A 6,736-nucleotide genomic window follows, 5' to 3' on the forward strand; every position below is an offset into this window, starting at 1 on the left:
CCCCCGCCCCCGACTCTGAGTAAATCCTAAAGAGTCTAAGCCAGTAGTTTTCAGTCTTGGCTATACATAAGCATCACCTATGGAGACTTAAAAAAATCTTTATGCCCAGGGCACATCCGAGATCAATTCTCCAGGTGATTCCTCATACACGTGGCACCCAGTTGGTAACCTGACACCACTAGTCTAAGCCAATCACTGTGGTTCCATTCCCCTTGCTGGCACATTAATGAAGAAAGAGCACATGGCCCAATTCTGACCAATGAGGCATGAAGGGAAGTCTGCCAAGGGCTTCTGGGAGAGAGGTCCTCACCGATAAGAAGTAGAAGAGGTAGCCTTGTGCTGTGTAGATGCTTAGATGGTCTGTAACCTTCAGATGCCGTGAGAGGAGCTCTCTCCCAGGATAAGCTGATGTGCTGAGGAAGGCAAGGCGAGGCGGGAGAAGGGATCCAGGGCCCTGATAACCTCCCCAAACTGCACAGCCTGCAGCTGCCCTCCTCCAGGAGTCTCGTTACCCAAGATGATAACATCTATTTATTGTTTCAAGTCATTCGGGTGAGGGTGTTCTGTTACTTAGAAAGATAGAACTGATATAGCTATGAATTCTCAATACAAAAAGGACTCAATACAAACAGGACTTTGAAAAGATTTTCCTTATTGGAGGGAAGATTCAATGACTGTGTGTGTGTGTGTGTGCGCGCGTGTGCGCGTGTGATTTCTAGTGATCTCAAAGGCATTATATATAATGTTTTGAAGTCCAAGCACATGAGGGCAGAGGAGGAGAGGGGCGTAAAAAGCCAAGAGCTAAATATAGACAAAAAGCTGTATACAATGTTTGGGGAAACATTACACTTTAGAAGAGGAATTAGGATGATATAGGAAGAAATTTCAAAAGAGAAGGTGCTAAATAACTTTGAGAAGTTAAAAATGCTGATGACTGATGGAGATATTACATGGTTTGCTGAGCACAGAGGCCCAGGAAAAGGATTAGAATTAAAGAACCGAGGTAATAGGAGAAAGAGCAAGTTTTAGGAACAGGGGTGGGAGCCAGTGAATGCGCAAATAGTAATTAGATACCCGCTCTGCGTTTGCTCGCACAGGTGACACAGTAAGTCCAAGAACTTGCAACCAAAACACAAGGTTTTCTTTCAAAAGGCACTCTGTCCTGCACATAATGAATATTGGTTGAATCAACTAGCAAAGTGGTTGATCGCGAAGCAAATCGTTGGGTCAGGACAATTGTGTCTTTGGAGTACGGAGAAAAGAAAATCGGCCCACTACCTAGGGTGATTCTGGAAGGGACCGTGGAATACAGGATCTGGGTCTTGAAATTTACAGAGGATTTATTTGGGCTTAGAAAGCTCGAGAGCCTTAATGACATTATGGTGGGCGAATTCTCAATGAAGCATCCCTGGGAATTGATTCAGGCCAGCTAATTCCTATTATTGTGCTCAAGAGACATGATTGACACCATAGAATTTGGTGTGTGACTAATTGTGTTTAATTTGAAAAATGCAAAGTATTTCATTCAAACAGAAAAATGTATGAGCTTGAAAGTGACTCATATAATCCTTGCACTACTCTTTTCAATGTCAGCAGGGTTGTTGTTTTTTTTTCAATTAATAAATGAGCACCATGTAGCAGCTTAACTGAAGGCTGCTGCTGCTGTGAGGCTTTGTGGTCATGTCGTTGAGAAATTAGAGCCATCGCAATTGCTCTGTGGTTAGAAGCTGCTTGCCTCTGTCACTTGCTAGCCGTATGATTTTGGAAAGTTTCTTAAACTCTTAGAACATCAATAAAATGAGGAGAGCAATGGTGTCTCTCCTGAAAGGTATGAAAATTAACTGAGAAAAGTGCAGGTAGTATTAACTAGTGACTGGTATGTAGGGGATATCGTGTAAATGTTGACTACTGTTATTATATAAGTGCAAAATAACAGTTACTACAGGCATGCAAAATGGTCTAGGGGCTAAAATCAAGTAGTCCAGAAAGAAGAAAAAATGAAACAATAATTATCAAATAATAATCTAATAACCAAACTAGTACTATTAACATTTTTGGAATATTTCCCTTCAGTCTTTTTTCTATATAAAATATTTTGGTTGTAACCCTACTGTATGTAGAATTTTGCAATTTAGTTTTCTGGAAGGAATTTCTTAAAACCCACCACCTTCAAATCACTCTACAGTATATTCCAAAGTCTGTCCAGTTACAGTCTTCTGAGATCTTTCTTGTTTATTACTTTTCATTTTGTGGAAATGACCATGTTTTGGGGACTCTGAAATGAGGGCAGTGGGCACCACTTGACTCAACTTTACACTTTCAGCTTCAAGCAAGTGTCTGACATCATGGCAGGACTGAGGAAACGTTGGCTGAATGAATGAATAAGTAAATGAGTTAACTGGGATATAGGTTACTTGAAGCTCCATTAAAGACTAAGGAGATAATTCTAAAGTCAGCCTGCTTTGTTCTGAATTAGATATTCTCATTCTCTCTCTTCCTCCCTCCCTCCCTCCCAACTCCTTCCCTTCTTCCCACACCTCCATTGTTGCTTATGCACATGTGGCAAAACAAAATTAAGTCTAGATTATGACACTCATATTTACACGACCTTGACTCTTTTCTCCAAAGTGGACATTTGGGGTGCTAACCAGGGATACACTATAGAGATCAGAAGCCCAGTTTGGCCTCCTAGGCCAGCACTTACTAGTCATGCCATTTCACACCTTTTTCCCCGAGCCTGGAGTGATTTCCCACCTACATTGACTAGATAAATCATCCTTTAAGACTCAGCTCAAGCATGGTCCAAACCAGAAGCCTTTCCTGACCCCAGATACACCCGCCAACCCTGCACTGTGCCCATTGGATCCTGTGTTTATCACATTCTGCCTGTTCGCTTATGTTTCCCCCAGTGGATTAAAAACCTCAAGCAGGCAGGGACTTTTCTATTCTCAGTGCCTTGTACTTATGTGATGCTCAATACATGTTCCGTGAATAAAAACAGATGTGATCTTGGGCAAGTTATTAAAACTTCCTGAGCCTCAGTTGCTTCATCTATGAAGTGATGATAATAATGAGATGAGGGATGTGAGTATACTTCATGGAAAATGTGAATTAGCTCCTGGAAGATGGGAACTTCTGTTACATAGTACCAGCATCACCTGGATCCAAAATGACTATCCTCCCCTGAGTGGTATTCACTGAGGGGGCAAGAGTGTCAGGCAGTTACCTGAAACAGATGAGACCAGAGAGGAACCTTATATGTTGAATAATACAATCAGCCACCATTATAGTAGGTATAAGGCAGATACTGTGTGAGATGCCTTAAGTAGCTTATTTTTCTATTTTCATGATAATCCAATAAGGTAGGTTAAATTATAATTATGACTGAGCATGAGGAAACTGAGGCACGTAGGGGTAAAGTCACTTGTCCAAGGTGACTGTGGCAATCTGTCACTAATCAGAGAAAAAGAAATAACGAAGAGATACAGTAAATAAGTACTATGCAAACACTAATAATAAGCAATCGAATGAATAGCAGATAAAGTAAACTTTGGAATAAGGAATACTACCAGAGACAAAAAAAAACACTTCATAATGCCAAAGGGGGCAATTCACCAAAGAGTCCTAAGTATATGTGTACCTAATAACAGGTTCAAATTACAGGAAGCAAAAACTGACATAACTGAAAGGAGAAACAGACAAATCCACAATCACTGTGCAAATTTCAACAATGCTCTCTTAGAAATTGATAGAACAGGTAGAGAGATATCAATAGGCAGAGATTTGAACATTATCAATCAGCTTGACCCAATTGATATTTATAGAGCACTCTACCTAACAACTGCAAAATATACTTTCATTTCAATTGCAAAGATAATATTCACCAAGATAGTCCATATTCTGGGCATAAAATAAGTCTCACATTTAAAAGGACTGAAACGCTGTAAGAGTATGTTCTTTGATCACAAAAGAACCTAGAAATCAATATCACTACGTACCTATCAGAATGGCAAAAAAACAAACAAACATAAAACCGATAGTACCTCATGCTGACAAAGGTATGGAGCAACTAGAACTCTCATACATTGCTGGTAGGAATGTCAAATCACTTTGGAAAACAATTTGGCAGATTCTTATAAAGTTAAACATATACCCACCGTATGACCCAGACATTTTGCTCCTAGGTATTTCCCAAGAGAAATGAAAACTCATGACCACAAAAAAAATGTACACATATATTTGTGATAACTTTATTCATAACACCCCCAAACTGGAAATGATCCAAATGTGCATCTACAGGCATGTACATAAGCAAACTGTGGTATGCCATGCAGTGGAATACTACTCGGCAATAAAAAGGAGCGAACTACTGATACATGCAACAATGTGGATGAATTTTAAAAATATTATTGCTGAGCTAAAGAATCCAGACCCCAAAAAGTATGTATAAATATGGCTCTTTGTATACAACGTTCTAGAACACGTAAAACTACTATCAGGTGACAGAAAGCAGATACGTGGTTGCTTATTATTTGGGTGGGGTTGGCTGCAGAGGAGAATGAGGGGAACTTTTAGGTTATAAAAATGTATATCTTAATTATGGTAATGTATACACAGGTGTCAAAATTCATCAAACTGCACGTAAATGGTGCCTTTTATTTATAACTTTTACTTCAATGAAATTGATCTTTTAAAAAATTGTCACGATGTTATATATTTTAAACACGTGCACTTTACTAAATATACGTCACACTTCAACTGAAAAATATCTTAAAATTGATTGTGGTACAAACTATTTGTAGAAATCAAGTAAAGACTAGCATTCTCCCATGGTCCCCCTCCCTAAATAAACTAAGCTCTTCTCACTTTTCTTTGCCTCTCATCCTTTGCACGTCGGCCGTCTAGTTTAACTGCAGCATAGAAATACAGGTTAGTGAGGCCTCAGGTTGCAAGTAACACCAGGGCAGGAGCGCAGCCAGCTCAGGAAGGAGGGGAACAGAACCAGGCCTGGGAACGCTGCTGGGCTCTCCTCCTCTCTCCATGCCTCCTGCTAGTCCACCACTTTCTTTTTTTTTCAAGGACTGGCTTTTTCTGCTTTTTCGAACCACAAGGCAGAAAACATAGGCAAAGGAAAGGACGATCTTGTGCCGTATTGTGTAGCCATTTAGAAAGTGACGAATTCACTCGTCTGCATCCCATTCCACAATCCCTGCTGGGGAGACTTTTTGATTTAGTTTCCCATCCTTGAACCAATCAACTGCAGTGAAATGTGAGAAAGAAAATCTTGGGGAGGCCCCAGAGGAAACACGTTTTAGCACCGTGGTGTGTGCTTGGTTCTTGCTGTCTGGTGCAGTCATGGGACCCTCTGGGGCAGCCGAGGCAAGGATATTTAGGACAGAACAGACTCATGTTAACATGCCCGAAATAAATACTGACAACTTTGATAAGCAACACGTTCAGTTTCTGGCAACAATGTGTATTCTTATCACTGAAAATAGCTGTAAAATTGGACCTGGAACCAAAAAGAACCCCCCTTTCTTCAGCGTACAGTCACCTGAATGAAAACATTGAGGAAAGACTATTGCATCGAACCTTAAGTGTCATCTTACTCAACACAGAAAATAAGCTACAACCACAGCAGAGGTGAGATGCTAAAATGTCCTTTCCCGGTTGTTTTTACTAATATCGTAGTTATCCATTAAGTCTTCCAGGAGAACATGAAGAAAATAATGCAATTGGAGTAAGAAGGGCACAGAGGCCTTTAAAAGCCGAATTAGAAATTCCCATAGAACAGGTTTCCATAGATATTCATTATTTAACATGAATTCACTACAAGGCTCAGTCTGATGGTATTTGGGGTGAACATGAAATTGACTGCATTGTGTCTGTGAGGAAGACTGACTTCAGACCCAGATCCCCATGAGGTTAAGAGCTATGGTTATGTGTCAAAGGGAGAATGAGAAGAACCTAGAGAAGCAGCCAGTGCTGAGATCAAGATAACATCATGTTTTAAAATGACTGCTCAGCCCTTCTACTTTACGTGGTGAGACAATTTCATTCGAATCAACTTAGTGAACATGAAAAAACATGAATGTGAAGCATGGCTGAATGATTTTACAAGTACGAGAAAACTTGCCCGTGTTAAACTTAAAAAGATTTGTAAAAGCCAAATCCGAGACACGACGTACGTTAGATAATTCATGGTGGCAGGAATCTTCACCATCCCGCTCCCAGGGTTTGACTTTGCTTTTGATTTATATTTTGTGGGGGGAGACAGCGGGAAGTTTCAGAGGCTTCCACGTACGCTTTTAACCTTCCCCACTATGGTAGCTTCTACCCCACAGGCCAAGCATCCAATGAGGGACCTTACTCCAACTGCCAAAGCCTGGGGAAATGACCACCAAGTGTGTCCACAGACTCTCGAGGCCAACTGAAAGCCAGACTTCAATCAGGACTCCATTTTTTAGGACTTCAATCAGGACTCCATAAGCCCCAACTTTAAAAGGGGTTTTTGATGACTTCAGGCCTATGACTATCAATGTCAACTCAGACCCTGTGTTCAATAGTCCTTAAAATGTCTGAGAACCCCCCTTTCTTCAGCATATAGTCACCTGAATAAATAGGTCCCTTTGAAGATTGACTAGGATCATTGCAGTGTGTACTTGCCATAGCGTTACAATGTGTTTCCTCCTAAGGACCTGGCCATCTCTTTAATCAATGAATTCCACATTGGTAC

The 6,736-nt window shown here is 40.6% G+C and overlaps 1 pseudogene; it reads left to right on the plus strand.

Moving 5' to 3' along the window:
* Positions 1-5,155: 5,155 nt before the first annotated feature.
* LOC107195843 lies at positions 5,156-6,493 on the plus strand (annotated as a pseudogene).
* Positions 6,494-6,736: the final 243 nt, after the last annotated feature.

This window comes from Pteropus alecto, unplaced genomic scaffold (assembly GCF_000325575.1).
Source record: "Pteropus alecto unplaced genomic scaffold, ASM32557v1 scaffold115, whole genome shotgun sequence".
NCBI lineage: Eukaryota > Metazoa > Chordata > Mammalia > Chiroptera > Pteropodidae > Pteropus > Pteropus alecto.